At 46.9% G+C, this 16,625-nt stretch overlaps 1 long non-coding RNA gene across 1 annotated transcript; it reads right to left on the bottom strand.

The window, feature by feature from the left end:
* Window positions 1-963: 963 nt before the first annotated feature.
* Window positions 964-6,906, bottom strand: LOC129625147 (uncharacterized). The gene is made up of 3 exons (XR_008701282.1): window positions 6,286-6,906; window positions 2,019-2,330; window positions 964-1,355 (listed from the first exon to the last, which is right to left on the bottom strand). It is a non-coding gene; the product is annotated as an uncharacterized LOC129625147 (long non-coding RNA).
* Window positions 6,907-16,625: the final 9,719 nt, after the last annotated feature.

Genomic DNA, 16,625 nt, shown 5'->3' with positions numbered 1-16,625 from the left:
GCACATATTAATATTAATGTGCCCGGTCCTGGACTTAAGCTCTTTGGAGACATGATTCCGTTTCACCCTCACAGGGCAGGGCTTCTTCTGAGTTTCCTCTTACAGATCAGACGGAAGATCAGAGCAGAGAGGGGATAAAAGCTCACACAGCTGATAAGTGATCAGAGTTGGGATTGGAATCCAGTCCCGCCTGACGGCACGCTCACAAGTGCTGCAGGGACCCAGTTCTGATCATCGCTGCTCTCTTGCTCTTCTTTACCTTGTATTCTTGACTCACCAAGGAGTCCTGTATCATTAGATCCTTCAATGGCCCCTCTGCCCACTGAGTCCTCTGCCCACCTCTATGGCACATCCTTTCTTAGTGTCTTGCTAAAAGAACATCACATTAGCTGGGAAGCAGTGGTCGTTCAAAGAGCCTTCCCGGACCTCTCTCCATGTCCTTCACTGCTGTTTCGTCATCGCATTTACCCTGCCAGTACAGTGTCACTTTTGCATAGTATCTTTTTTGCAGGCTGTCAACACACACACACACACTTCCTGATCCTTATCACCCACCCCACTGGCAAAGGCTGAATCTGTGTGGAATGTTGTTTTTTTTTTTCTCCTGACCCTAGGACTTAGATTCTTCACAAGAAACTGGTGTAATCATAAAACTGTAGAAGGAACTTGTAAGGCCCTCATCCAGTGCTTTTTCATAGATGGGGAAATCCAGAGAGGTTAAATGACTTCCCCAAGACCACACAGGTGGTTGGAACAAAGCCACAGAGCAAGCATTGGGTTCCTCTGGGCTCCCATCGAGTGGCCGTTCGGCTGCTCCTCCCTGCTCTCACCTCCAGGCCTAAGAAGGCAAGAGGCACAAGACGCAACTGAGTCATTCTTAATCTTAGTTTTTTAAATTATTTTAATAATTTAAAAATTATTAAAGTGAGCTGGAGGGCTGGAGTGAGGTGTCCAAGGGACATTTGAACACCGCCACCTGTGTCCCATCCGGAGGCCATGCTGGCTGTAGTTCGTTCTAAGACATGGTGTCTGCAGGCCCTGTAATGCCGGACACAGCACAGCGCATTGTGGTGCACAGTAACCAGTGTGTCTATTGCTAATGCTAATAGAGTAATTAGTATTCAAGTTCTTATTTCATTCACTGTAGACACTGGAAATATTCCCTAATTTTTGGTGGCCTTTGTCAGTTCTTCATTTTCATTTCTTGAGATGCTGGAAGTCTCATCAAACAGGCACAGGCTGGGCCTCTCCCAGACTCTCTGTGGTCCCAAGTCCCATACCTCTTCAGTGTCCACATTCTTCAAGATAGATTCCCATCAAACTCACTCCTGGGGGGCACACAGCTCTCTGGAAGGCTGCGAAAGACAGTCTTCTCAGGCACAAGCTCTAACAGGAGGTGATGGTTATGCAACTGGCTTACACAATTTCCCTTTTGCATCTCTAGACATCTCAGCCTCGTCCCTGGTTGCGTGCTGTGGATGACTCGGCGTGAAGCATCATCTTTACAGGAAAAACAAGGCCTGTTCCCCTGGTGACGAAACCAGCACTCCCTCAGTGGGCAGCCGTGGGAAGTGGGTGCCGGTTATGCTCAGGCCTCGAGATTACAAGGCAACATCCCACATGCCAGAGCATTACGTAGAGGCCCACTGGGAATAGATATTTGGGAGTGTGTGTTTGTCCTAAACTCAAAATCTGGGTGAACAGCCAGCCCAAAGTGGCAGAAAGAATGATTAGCCAACCAGTGACTCAAAGGGTGAGTGTGTATTTCTGGGATGAAAACTGATTGTTTAAGAAAGTCTTTGTGGTCATCATAGATGCCAATGTTTGATAGCATTGACTGCTCCCAACTTACGCCAGAAATGACTGTCAGTAGCAGTCAGAATACCGTTCCGTTTCCCCTTGAACAAACTATGGTTGAAGCAGCCCAATTTCTTAGAATGAAAGTCTGTCCTTAGCACTTAATTCTTGTGGATTTCCTCTGTTGCAGAATTTGGTTATTAACCAAGATAACCACTTACCTCTCCGTGTGGAGTTCAGATCGGATGGAGGAGGGTGTAATGGCAAGACCGCTGCAGCCGCAAGCAACAGCAGCATCTGTCAATCTGCTTTAGGAATAAAAAGGAATCCACCGTTGTCGTAACTGACACATCCAAATGTACTTCTGACTTCGGGCACAGCTGGATCCAGGCATCCAGTGTGGTCAGCAGGCGCGCGCCATTCTGCATTTCTTGGCTCTCTTTTCCTCTATGTTGTTGTCATCTTCAGGTAGACTCCTTCCATTTGACTGGACAGTGATCATCTCTAGCTTCAGGCCTAAACGATCCTCATGGCTGGCGAGTCCAAAGTAAACACGTGTGAACACACACCTTTCCTAATACCTCTAACAAAAGTCCCAGGTGTGAATCTGACTGACCACATGCTTGAGGCACATACACAATCCAGAATGCATTGTTTCTTAGCTGGCCATTTCATGCATATCCAGTTGTTTAGCATTACAAACCAGGAAAAAAAAAAAATGTGAATGTTAGCTGCTCAGATCAGATCAGATCAGATCAGTCGCTCAGTCGTGTCCGACTCTTAGCTGCTCAGTAGTGTCCAACTCTTTATGACCCCATGGACTGTAGCCCACTAGGCTCCTCTGTCCATGGGATTCTCCAGGCTAGAGTACCGGAGTGGGTAGCCATTCCCTTCTCAGGGGATCTTCCCCACCCAGAAAGTGAGGCCAGGTCTCCTGCGCTGCAGGCAGATTCTTTACGACCGAGTCACCAGGGAAGCCCTTTATAGAGCAGACTGACAGGTCAGTTCTTTCCTAGGTCTCCTTAGACATTCGTGCAAGGTTACTCTGGAGTAGAGACTTGACTATGTCTTTGAACACCAGATGCACTATAGTTGGCTTATCTCTAGGAGCCACGGTCTAAGAAAACACTATGAATCTGTAGACCGTGTTTATACCCCAAGGAGCCAGCGGGCTCTCCCTTCCTCTGGGAAGAACAGGCATGTCCTCCCAGCACAAGCTCCCCTGAGAGCTGGAACCACCATTGCCAGCATCAGACTCAACTGTCATTTGCAAACCCCCGTGACCATCCCTGGCCAAGCTGGGGTCAGAGTTTGAGTAATGGATGTGTTCAATGAGCAGAATGATGCAACACCTCTGCATTGAGGAGAAGACTGTGAGAGAAGAAGGAGAGGGGAAAAGGCTTGAGTGAACTCTGAATTTCCACCTGCCACTCTGCTCCAGGAGAAGGCAATGGCACCCCACTCCAGTACTCTTGCCTGGAAAATCCCATGGAGCCTCGTAGGCTGCAGTCCATGGGGTCACTAGGAGTCGGACACGACTGAGTGACTTCACTTTCACTTTTCACTTTCATGCATTGGAGAAGGAAATGGCAACCCACTCCAGTGTTCTTGCCTGGAGAAACCCAGGGACAGAGGAGCCTGGTGGGCTGCTGTCTATGGGGTTGCACAGAGTCAGACACGACTGACGAGACTTAGCAGCAGCAGCAGCAACAACTCAGCTCCATGCCAGCAACACAGAGCCTCCTTTTGTGGGTAAAACCAATCCTTGCCCTGAGCACTTGGTTCCTGAAGCTGGAGGCCAGGGGATCCTGCTGGCAGTCCTGAGTCCAGGGAGCTGACAGATCCAGCACTCGACCAGGAAAGAGTCAAAATGGCATTTCTACTCTGCCTCCTTCCTTTAGGAGGAAATTGTCCCTGACTTGGGTGCTTCATCTTAATGAGTCATACGCAGTAGACTTCAGGCCTTGAGAAAATCTGAGAGAAAATCACATGACCAGCAATAACAGAATTTCTTGGAGCCCCAAAAAAACTTTGATGTATGAATTCCCACTTTCATTCCTGCACCCCCTCTCCTCTTAGTCTTTAATACATTTTTGTAAATGATAATAAAATTTTTTAAAAAACAGAGAGTGAAGCCCTCCTGGAGATCCTGCCCAGTCTTTTTCTTTTTTTTTTTTTTTTAAGTTTACAGTAGTCAGAATCACAGTTGAGGGTTAGGATATTCATCCAAACCAAATCTCAGCTCTTTTCATCCTGGGTCAGACCCAGGCTGAACCCCTGCCCTTGTTCTAATTATGAACTTTCTGACCCAGCTCCAGGCATGGGATTAAAACTGCTTTGGAGTCTGAACTCTGCTCCACTCGAACAATCTGGGCATTTCCTTCTCTCATTTCCTCAGAATCTGCTTGGGAGTGTCCGGGAGAAGGTTGTCACGAACAAACTTGTCATAAAAATAATCAAATAAATGGAGAGCAGGTCTATTTCCGGAATTTGAATTTTTGTATGCTAGGAAAGAAACCCAAGGGGATAAGGAGCAGAGAGAAGTCAGGTGAATCCAATATTACCAGGTCCACCTACTTCTAGTTCTCTCCTCTGGGACTCGTTGCTCCTAACAATGGCCCTTTTTAACTGCAAACGCAGAAGGACTAACCTTTTTCTGGCATGCCAGTGAGAACTATCAGCATATATTGGTAAGTATTTCCGTACCAAGTTCACTTGGAAAGGATACCATCTCAAGCCTGGACAAAGCTCATATTGTCATGGTCCAGTTCCAGTTATTTTAGGCAAAGAAGGGGAATTTCCACTCCTCCCTCTAATCAGCCACGAGCACTCTGGCCTGAGTAACCACTTCCTTAGAATCTGTCAGAGTCCAAGTCATTTAACAGGAAGAGAAAATCCCCTGATACTATGCACAGAATTCCTAGCTTGGCCAGTCACTATAAGAACGTATCCGTGAGCTCATGCAGGAGCAAAGATGTGACCTCATTCAGTGGAAGGAATGCAAGAGAGCCGATTCTAAAAGAAAGGTCTCAGATGGGGCAAAACACGCCATTTAATGTCAATGTTGGTGATGACCGTGACTCTCCCCGTGGCAGACCTGCCCTGTGCCAGGCACCGGTTCATCTGTGCCGTGCTCGTACTGGTCTGACCTGTGAGTCTACAGTGTTTAAGGCTGTTTTTAAAGAGTCAGTTAATGAATATTAGGTGGTGAGAGGTATGACAAAAATCCAAAGTAACATGCAAATGACAATGGAGAAACGGTGAACTGGACAACACCACTTCTCAAAGTGAAAACAAAACATACCGCCCCCACGAAGAAAGTAAAAAAGAAAAAAAATTTACCATACATTCAACTTTCCTTAAAGGGAGCCAGACACTTGATGTTTGTAAAATATTTCATGAGCATTAACTCTAATACTCACAAAAACTCTATGAATTAAGAAATATTATTTATCCCCAATTTACAGATGAGGAAACTGAGGCTTAGGAACACCAAGCGACCGGCTCAGGGTGACCTGGCCCCAGTGACCAGGCTAGGACCCACTAGTCCCCAGAAGCCCGGGCAGGTGCTAACGGTGATATCATCGGCGTTTGTGCCACGCTCAGGGTTCGGTCGTCTGGGTGATGCCAGTCACTCCTCTGGGCAAAGGAAATGCCACGAGTCACTGGGAAAGAAGCCACTTCCTGTCCCTGCAGAATGTAAACAGCCCCATCAAGGTCCTCGCCATCCCTGGGTCCAGCCTCTAAGCTAAACGACTTATCCTTGAACTGACAGATGACGAGTTAGTCACCTCGGCTCTGCGCCTCTCCCTGTTCCTGTAAGCAGCCTAGTCTCGTGGGTGGTTAGGGCACAACCTCAGAGCATCGCCAGGCTCTGTGTACGAGGCTGAGGCTGCCGCCTCCCAGCTCCCAGCAGGCAGAGCAGCTTCCCAGCCGCTGCGTTGCTCACGGCAGCTTCAGCTGCTCCTCCTTGGAGCTGCCATCAGCGCGAAAGCTGCGAGCTCACCTGGGGGACTATCCCCCCACCATGGGGCCGCTCACAGCCAGTAACCAACTGAGCGGCTCAGGGTGTGAAGGGACAGCCCCTCTGCCTCCAGGTGACACTGTGGTGCCACGGGTGCTTCCGAGGTTCCAGCGGGATAGGGAGGAAGGTGGACCGCAGCTAAGACAACCTCGGCTTAAACCCCTCCCTGTCCTGCCCGGCTGCCCTGCCCCACCTCGCCCGGCTAAATCCTGGGCATCCAATCTACCTCCCTACTTCTGCTTCTAGAGACCCACTATGTGCCAAAGCAGCAGGTCCTTGAACTTGAGGAGAAAGAAACTGGAGAAAACTGGAGTTACATAAACCCACACACAATGAGATAAGAATTGTAACAACACCTGCCTTCCTTTTTACCGCCTTTCTTCTATTTCAGTACTTATATGTGCCGAGTCCTACGCTGAAGGCTACTCAGGCATAGTTCTATTTGATTCAGAGAGCAGACTCACATGGTGGGCACTCCAGGACTCCTTTTTTAGAGTCAAGAAAAGTGATGTTCAGAAGGGTTAATTAACTGGTCTGGGGTCACACAGCCAGCTCAGACCTCTCAGACTCTCCCAGGCTTCCTGGGCTCTGTTTATATAAATAAAGTTTTATTGAAACACAGCCATGCACATTATTTACATATTGTCTGTGACTGCCTCCAACCTACCAAGGCAGAGTTCAGCAGTTGACACAGACCCACACGCCCCAGAGTAGTTACAATCGGTCTCTTTGTGGAAAATTTGCCAACCCTTACTCTAAATGATGTCAGAGTTGTTGGTTAGCCTCAGATACAATGTGAATTCCCTTCCCTTCAAATCAAGGTCCCCCCTGCAGTGTGGTTTAGAGCAGATGCTTTCTCACCCCAGGGCAGGGAGAAGCTGACCCACTCTATTAAGTTCTCATGCAACACTCACTGAAGAACAAAATCACATCATCTGTTTGGCTTGCATTTCTCTTCCTATTTCACCTACTAACTCTTGGGAAGGAATTCTATCATTTCCTCCATAGATTAAGCCTGCAGACACCCACAAGGAAGTTTCCTCTTGAGACCTCACTCTGGAATTCTCACTGTTCAAATATATCCCATACCTTTTGAACCACTCCCAGCTCCCCAAGAAGGTCCTCTTGTAGCCTTTTAGTTACTGAATTTCAATTCTTGGAAATGGTGATCACCTCCTTCCAGGGTTTTCTGCCACACAGCTCTCAGACTCTGAGCTCTTTTCATCTTTTCCCAGAAGTCAGTCGCTTCTTAATTATGTTGTGCTGCCCAGTCTTTGAACTGTAACCAATTGGCCCGCATGCTGGGATGATCAAAATACAACAAGTGCCCGGAACTGACTGAGAGGAAACAAACCTAATTCACTCAGGTTCAAATGGGCAGTTGCACTTGGACCCAGCATACTGCTTCCCTCTCTCTGAAGGCCTTTTCCAGTCACCAGAATTTTCTAGTTTTGCTGTTGGGAGCTTGAACTAGCTTTGTTTGTTATTTAACACCTAAGACTTCTAACATTTTTTAATTAAAAATTTTTTTAATTTAGAGTATGATTGTTTTCCACTGTTGTGTTGGTTTCTGCTGTACAACAGTGTGAGTCAGCTCTGTGTACACATCTGCCCCCTCCTCTCAAGCCTCCTCCCAGCCCCCGACCCACCCCTCTAGGTCTCCTTGGGGCGCTGAGCTGAGCTGCCTGTGCTACACAGCCGCCTTCTGCTGCCGTCTATGTTACACACGTGGTGTATATGTCGATGCTAGTCTCTCAGTCTGTGCCCCCTGCCCCGTGTCCACAATGGTCTACGTCTGCATCTCTATTCCCACCCTGCAAATAGGCTCATTAATACCATTTTTCTAGATTCCATATGCATGCACTAATATACAATATTTGTTTTTCTCTTCCTGAGTTAGTTCACTCTGTAAGCTCCTACGCAAAGTAAAATGTGGGACAAGCTTTCTACAAAGCAATTTCATCATGTACATCAAGGATATTTTAAGTTTATACCCTTCAACTCAATCACCTCCCTTCTAGAATCCATCCCAAGCCTCAGAATCTAATGAAATAATCACAGATGACATCAATGACGTAGACGTAGAGGTACTTATCATGGTGCTATTTTAAATAATAGGAAAAATGAAAACACCAATTTTAATATAAAGGAATGGCCAAAAAAATCAATTTCACATCTTTCTGAAGGAACATTTTATAGGCATGAAGATCATATGTTTAAAGAAGTTTTGATAATATTGTAACATGTTCATGAAATAGTAAGTTAAAAACTATACACTGAGGACTTCCCTGGAAGCCCAGCAGCTAAGATTCTGCCCTAGCACTACAGAGGATGAAGGTTTGATCCCTGGCCAGGGAACTAAGATCCTACAAGTGGCCCAGAGTGGCCAAAAAAACAAAAAACCTATATATTGTAGAGGGGCTTCCCTGGTGTCTTAGCAGTAAAGAACCTGCCTGCCAATAAAGCAGACACAGGTTCCATCCTTGGGTTGAGAAGATCCCCAGGAGAAGGAATGCCTACCCACTCCAGCATTCTTGCCTGGGAAATCCCATGGACAGAGGAGCCTGGGGGGCTGCTGTCCAGTGTCTCAAAGAGTCAGACCAACTTATCAATTAAACAACAACAACATACACTGAAGAATACCAAATCTGTAAAACACTTACATTGTCTGTGCCTGTATATATATACTTTGTAAACACACAGTAAACAGAGGAGTGTTTTTGCTGTTTTGTTTGTCGTGTAGGCCCAGAACCTAGATGAGGCCTCTCAGGCGCAGCACCTCCGACACTCGGGCTGGCCCGTCCTCTGTCGCGGGGCCACCCTGTGCATTGGAGGGTGGCCAGGAGATGAGACCTCCCAGGCGCGGCACCTCCGACACTCGGGCTGGCCCGTCCTCTGTCGCGGGGCCACCCTGTGCGTTGTGGGGTCAGCAGCACCCTTGGCCTCTACCCTCTAGGGGTCAGTGGTGCCCCTCCACCCACGCAGTTGCAATAACCAACATGCCTCCAAATGCTGTCGAATGTCCTTTGCAGACAAAAATCAGCCCTGATAGAAAACCACTGGACATATCAAATAACATTGACAGGACTTCCCTGATGGTGCAATGGATAAGACTCCGCCTGCCAATGCAGGGAACATGAGTTTGATCCCTGGTCCGGGAAGATTCCACATGCCATGGAGCAACGAAGCCCATGTGCCACAGTTACTGAGCTCAGCCCTGGAGCTGGAGAGCCACAGCTACTGGGCCCATGCACCGCACCCGCTGAAGCTCACACGCCGCGAGCCTATGCTCCGCAACGAGAGAAGCCACGCAGTGAAAAGGCCACGCAAGAAGACCAAGCATAGCCCCTGCTCGCTGCAGCTAGAGACAGCCTGAGCAAAGCAGCAAAGACTTGGTGCAGTTGAAATAAATAAAAATTATATAAAAATAATACTACTACTGTTTAATAATTGGATGAATTACAAAAGCTGCGTGGAAATGTCAGTAGTGAACTCTTGTCAACATAATTATTTCATTTTAATCCATCATTATGTTTTCCCAAATTTTCCACCATACCAGGTCCTATTCATAACCCCTCAATCACAATTCCAAAATCCAAAACCCACAAAACTTGTTTGACAGCAAATCTGGATTCCTCTGAATTTACCCGAGGGCTTTCGTGAACCCAGGTGGCATGAATATTCATACATTTCTTCAAAGAAGTATTCATGTGTCATTTCATATTCAGTGTAAACAAAACATATCTAAAAATCTGGAAAGACCTGGTGTACACAGCACACCTGGCTCCCAGGTGTGGGGCTGTATTACTTCTACAATCAGCAAAACAAACAAACGAAAGCATGAAAAGCATCGTGATACTCGTCCACTCAACAGAGTAGAGCAAATTGAGGAGGAATTATTATGTAAACACTCAGCCAAAAACTTCTCTCCAAAAAGTGAATTCAGTCCAGTTCAGTTGCTTAGTCATGTCCGACTCTTTGCAACCCCATGAACCACAGCACGCCGGGCCTCCTTGTCCATCACCAACTCCCGGAGTTCACCCAGACTCACGTCCATCGAGTCAGTGATGCCATCCAGCCATCTCATCCTCTGTCGTCCCCTTCTCCTCCTGCCCCCAATCCCTCCCACCATCAGAGTCTTTTCCAATGAGTCAACTCTTTGCATGAGGTGGCCAAAGTACTGGAGCTTCAGCTTTAGCATCATTCCTTCCAAAGAAATCCCAGGGCTAATCTCCTTCAGAATGGACTGGTTGGATCTCCTTGCAGTCCAAGGGACTCTCAAGAGTCTTCTCCAACACCACAGTTCAAAAGCATCAATTCTTCGGCACTCAGCCTTCTTCACAGTCCAACTCTCACATCCATACATGACCACAGGAAAAACCATAGCCTTGACTAGACGAACCTTTGTTGGCAAAGTAATGTCTCTGCTTTTGAATATGCTATCTAGGTTGGTCATAACTTTCCTTCCAAGGAGTAAGCGTCTTTTAATTTCATGGCTGCAGTCACCATCTGTAGTGATTTTAGAGCCCAAAAAAATAAAGTCTGACACTTTTTCCACTGTTTCCCCATCTATTTCCCATGAAGTGATGGGGAGTTGTAATCAGCCTCCTCTACAGGTGAGGAGACATGCACACCCGAAGCTGGAAATGCTGGCGTGCGTGAGGATGTGGTCTGTGTGATCGGCTCCTCTCTGAGCCCTCTCTTGATTCTGAGACACAGCACAGCGCCCGGCAGGGTCAGCCTCTTCCTAGTATGAAGTTAATCTCTTAAAAGACCAAAGTCATCAGAATTCTACCTTTAAAAGGACATTAAGCAAGGTGGGGCTTAGCAGCAGCTAGATAAGATCCGCGGCTGACTGATAGATGTTCAGCGGCCAGCAGAAACCATGACGGGCGGTTACATAAACACCCTGCCGTCTGTAGGATGCCTTGATGAAATTGTGGGGACAGAGGTTCTGGAGAAAGACTGCTTGGGTTCCAACCCGGCTTCACCATCGGCTACTTGCAAGTTCATTAAAGGTTCTGTGGCTCCACAGAACCTCATTTGTAAATGTCCTCATTTGTAAATGTGAACCACACGCGGACCTCCGTCACAGGTCCACTGTGAGGACGGGAGCGCTCACACAGGGAGAGTGTTGAGAAGGGGGTCCCGTGCTAAGGGCCCAGAGAGTCTCCGTCCTCGCCCCCCAGGACATTCTCCTAAGCACTGGCTGATCCGATTGCTCTCTGCCCCGGTGAGACAGTGCAGAGAGGCATGAGAATCCAGAGTCGGTATGCGGACAGGCTTGGTGGCACGTTCCTGCACATCCAGCCTCGTGCTGTGTGACGGGGCAAAGCCGCTTTCCTTCTCTGCCCCTTGGCTTCCTCGTAGATCAATCTCAGTAACAACCATTGTTGTGGAGTGGTTGAGAGACACGAACGGGCTGTGGGGTGAGCCCCACTCAGCTCAGTCGTTTCTCAGTAGCTGTGGCTGTGTCTATTGACATCCTGTCCTACTGATAAGAAACCGGGAAGCAGAAAGTTCAGGCAACAAACCCCTAAAGATGCAGAATCCTCCTCAGTCCTTTCCATGAGCACACGGCTTCCCCAGGGGTGTCACACTGACTGCTGTTGGGATACAGAATGACGGGGATGCACAGTCACGTACTGCGTTCCCCAGTCATGGGGTTATTTTCTTAGTTTCTGCCTGTGCCAGCGAGTCAGTCTCCCATTTACTAAGGTGATAAAGTTTCCTTCTACTATGAATGTAACTGTTTGGTTTTGTTTGTTGTTGTTTAGTAGCTGTGTCCAACTCTTTGTGACCCCAAGGACTGTAGCCCACCAGGCTGCTCTGTCCATGGGATTTCCCAGGCAAAAATACTGGAGTGGGTCACCATTTCATTCTCCAGTGGATCTTCCTGGACCAGGGATCAAACCTGCGTCTCCTGCACTGGCAGGCGAATTCTTTACCACTGGGCCACCAGGGAAGCCCATAAATGTAGGTAAGTAGTAAGAAATACTATGTATTAATATCATTTTCTTGCTATTAATATTGGCAATGTAATAGTAAGTAGTAGATTGATTTAAAGAAAAAGATTAAGTGAATACTAGACAAGGCAGAGACAGATATGGCGAAAAATCATGACGTTTGTGTGTGAATGGCTGTGTGTGAGAGGCTGTGGTTGACCACATCTGGTGATTAAAATAGCCCAGCAGGATGGTCAAAGGGCCTCTAGAGGGCTGCAGGCAACGACAGCCTGTGTGATTCACCCTACATTCCACGTTCCTTCTCACTGAATCCCTCCTTTCTGTGAGAACACATCGACCTTGAGAACATCAAATTCTTGACGGACTTCCTAACCACAAATTAGAACCATGTTATCAACTGTCTTGGTCTCCCATTTTAAGTCCTTCCTAATTTCCCATTTTATGTCATTAGCTGGTGTGTGTGTGTTAAAGAGAGAGCGGATCCATGTGAACACAGGTCATACTTTCTTCCTTACATTACCTACTTCAGTAGTAGACACACTGGGGTGACTTAACCATGAGTTATGTGGATGCACGGCGGTTCCTAATTCCCCCAATAACTTGATGAGGTAGAAATAATTACATGCCCATTTTTATAACTGGGGAAGAATTTGAGACTTAAAGAGGTGCTGTGGGCCCAAGGTGAAGCAGCTAGATCCAGAAGTTGAGCCCGAGTGGTCGTCTGAACTTGGAACCTAGATCCTAAGTGTTATAGAACATTGAATACACTTTAAATACACTTTAAAAGTTGCCTCGGACGGACGGATGAAAGGAAGGAACAGGAGAGACAGAGAGAGGCAACAGGACTATCTTGGAATAACCCTGAATCCATGTCATGGGTTCTACTACATACGTGCTAAGCACCCAGCAGACATTACCTTTAATCCTCGTATAAAATGTCTGCTCAGATAAAGGGTAACATGGAGACGTCATAGAGGTTTGCTGTTAAGACATCTGCTGCTGAGACCAAAGACCCTGAAGTCAGACAAACTAGGTGCCGATCCTGGATTGGCCCCTTAAACGCTAAGCAAGCCTGGGCTGGCTGTTTCTACTGCCTGGGCCTCAGTTTCCCCATCCGTGATGGGGTGATGATATCCACACATGTGTCTAGTCACTCAGTCATATCTGACTCTTCGCGACCCCATGGACTACAGCCCACCAGGCCTCTCTGTCAAGATTCTCCAGGCAAGAGTACTGGAGTGGGCTGCCATGCCCTCCTCCAGGGGGTCTTTTGAACCCAGGTCTCGCACACTGCAGGCAGATTCTTTATGACTGAGCCACCAGGGAAGCCCATCCGCTCCACAGGGGTCCTGGGAGCAGCAGATGAGACCGTGTGTCCCGGGGCCCGTTTTTGCGTCTTGTTCCAGGGTGTGCTCGTTGTCACTGTTTCTTCTGTTGTTGGAGTGATCATACTTGCAAACCTCAGAACTGAGCTATCAACCCAGGTCCATTTGAAGAGCGTGAAGAAGTTGGGAGTTGAAGTCGAACTTGAATGGAGGGAGTGTATTAATAGTTGGCAGACTGATGGCACCCCAGAAAGGGGCCTATCCTAACCCCCCAGAACTTGGAAATGCGTTACCTGCACTGGCAACAGGGAGTGGAGCTTGCGGTTGGAGCCACGGGAAGGTGACGGCTGCCTACAGGGGCGCCGGGGAGGCCCCGGGCTCCTTCTGCTTTAAGGTTCGTGTTGGAGGTGCTGCTGCTACAGCAGCCCCGGGAAACGCATCCAGAAGCAAAGGTTCCGACTCTGGCCTCAGCTTTATAGGAATCAAGAGGTCTGGGCAGTTCGCCTCAGGGAGGCAGCTTGGTTTCACTCGCCGTCTAAAAATAAAAGCAGAAACAGCCATTGCTTCTGCGTCTCCCGCCCACCTGCACGCGGGAACCCCAGGGCTCACCCGGGGGTCTATGCAGACTAATGGGGGAGGTGGGCTTCCGGCTTGTCAGCCTGAGGAGGGGCACCCCGGGACGTGGGCGGGTGGGGGTGGGGGGCTGGGCAGCCACCAGCAGTTTCCACCTGGGAGCAGGTGGAAGGCGTTTCTAGCCGAGTGGAGGAAACTGTCTTGTTTTGGGTTGTTTTTTTTGTTTTTTGGGTTTTTTTTTTTTTTGCAAGACCAGGAAATAGTCTTTCTAGTGTCCGAGCTCCGGAGAAGGCAATGGCACCCCACTCCAGTACTCTTGCCTGGAAAATCCCATGGACAGAGGAGCCTGGTGGGCTGCAGTCCATGGGGTTGCACAGAGTCAGACACGACTGAAGCGACTTAGCAGCAGCAGCAGCAGCAGTGTCCGAGCTCCAGGGCTCACGGAGGAGGAGTGATCACGTAACTTTCCTTCACGCCAGAGCTTTGGTTAAAACAGGAAATGAGTTGCCCGGCCACTGGCAGCTGACAGACATCACAGCACCGTGGTTTCCCCTGTTCCTTTGCAAACCTGACCGGCTTAACTGCGGGCAGGAGAGGCTGGCCCTCAGAGACTGGCCCACCTATACAGGGAGATGGTCTGTTTCAAGTTCAGCTGTTCCCTCTCATTGTCCAAGTGCCTGTAAGATCTGCACATGGAGCACAGATCTTAACTGTTCTGAGTTTTGACAATGATATACACCGCTGGGTGTATATAATTAACATCCACCCAAAACAAGTCACAGAATGTATTCATTGCCTCCTGTCCTTTTCTGGGCAACACCAACTACCACCCCTCACCCCCCAAGAGGCAACTGCTGATCAGCTTTGGTTGCCATAAATTAGATTAGTTTTTCTAGACTTTCACATAAACAGCAGCATACATCATGGGTCTGTTTTTTTCACTTTGCATAATTGTGAGATTCATCTGTGTCATTCCGTGTATCAGTAGTTTTTTTCATTTTAATACTGAGTAGGTACATCCAATGAATGCACCTTAGTTTTAAAAATCTGTTCTGTTGTTAATGCCATTTGGTTTGTTTCCAGTTTGTGGCTGTGATGAATAAAAATGCTGTAAACTTCCATGTATAAGTCTGCTGTATGGACACTTGTTTTTATTTCTCTCGGGTAGTACCGAGGAGCAGAATCATAAGAACCTGCCAGACAGCTCTCCAGAACTGCTGTACTTCCGTCAGGAATTAAACAACAGAACCAAAGCAAATGTTTGAGGTGCTGCTCCTTCACCAACACTGACTGTTCTTTGTAAAGGGTTTGTTTTCTTCTTCTTTTTTTTTACTTTTCTAATATGTGTGAATTGATTGTATCTCATTGTGGGTTTAAATTGCATTTCCCTGATGACTAATGGTAAGTACTTTTTCAGGGGCTGATTGGCCACGCTTATATCTTTTTCTAAGATCTTCAAATAATTAAGTGTATTTGGATTTAGGCAAAAATAGGCATGAAAACTAGAGTTAACTTTTATAGGAGGTTAAAGTTCATAAACATCAGTATGAATTTATTCATGAATTTTGCACTTTTTTTGCACTCACACTTTTGCACACGTGCAGAGTGCTGAGCACATTACAAGTTAGACCACGAGGATGCTAAATTCCGAAACATTTCTTTCAACTTCAAAAATTACTAAATTCTTAAACATTTATTTCAACTTCAAAAACTGTCTCAACTAATTTCCCAGGGATAAAATGTATCTCGTGCTTTAGTTTTTACATTTCCTCTAAGTGTTGTCAGTGTGTCTTAGTATATGGAATTTTACACACTCACAAAATTTATGGGGGGTCATTATTTATTTTACAAAAAATATGCTGACAAAGAAGCCTGCCTAGACCTTTTGTGAAGGGTCTGAGGTTTTCTGCTCATTTAATATGTACGTTTGTCTTGTATCAGTTGTAGGAATTCTTTGTATATTCTAGATGAAAGTTCTTTATCCCATACAGGTATAAAAATCTCCCCGTCTGTAGCTTGTCTATTTTCTTCCTAGAATCTTTGGACAAGCAGAAACTTTGTATTGTTCAATTTATTTTATGATTCTGTGTCCAAAGAAATCTTTGCCTAACCCAAGTTTACAAAGAAGCTTTTCTAATCTTCTAGAAGATTTCTAGTCCTAGCATTTACATTTAGTTCTGATTCATCTCAAATTTATTTTTGTGTCTGCAGTTAGTGTGAAAGATGAAATCAACAAATTCCATGGCCAGTGCTGTGGAGACATCAGGGTGATGGTTCTCAGTTCAGAGTCGAGGGCCGCATTCAGCAAATCCTTTTCTTCATACAGAAACAAGCCAGAGAGTGAATATTTTTGGCTCTACAGGCCATAGGGTCCCCGTTGCAACTTCTCAACGTTGCCTTTGTAGTGCAAAAGCAGCTATAAACAACATGTCAACACAAGGGCATAGCTATGTTCCAACACAACTTTATGGGCAATTTATAATGAAATTTGAATATCATATAATTCTTATATTTCATGAAATATTATTTTATTTTTTAACCAGTTAGAAAAATTTTTAAATCATTTTTAGCTTATGGACTATCCACAAACAGCAGCAGGATTTGACCTGCAGCCTCTGGCCGCAGCTGGCCAAGCCCTGGGCGACCAGCAGGGCAGACGTTCAACACACAGGAGGACACGCTGTGACAGCAGCGAGAGAGCAAAGAGCTGCGTGCTGCGGGCGCGTGCAGAACAGGCGCCGGGTAAAGAGCTGCGTGCTGCGGGCGCGCGCAGAACAGGCGCCGGGTAATCTACTTTGGACGAGATCAAAAGGAATTATAACTAAACCACAATGAGATACCACTTCACACCCAGTAGGATGGCTATTACTTTGTTTTTTTTAAGTGTTGGTGAAGATGTGGAAAAATTAGAACGTTGGTGCCTTGCTGGTGGGAATGTAA

This window comes from Bubalus kerabau, chromosome 13 (genome assembly GCF_029407905.1).
Source record: "Bubalus kerabau isolate K-KA32 ecotype Philippines breed swamp buffalo chromosome 13, PCC_UOA_SB_1v2, whole genome shotgun sequence".
NCBI lineage: Eukaryota > Metazoa > Chordata > Mammalia > Artiodactyla > Bovidae > Bubalus > Bubalus kerabau.
This window is presented reverse-complemented; position numbering and strand designations above follow the sequence as displayed.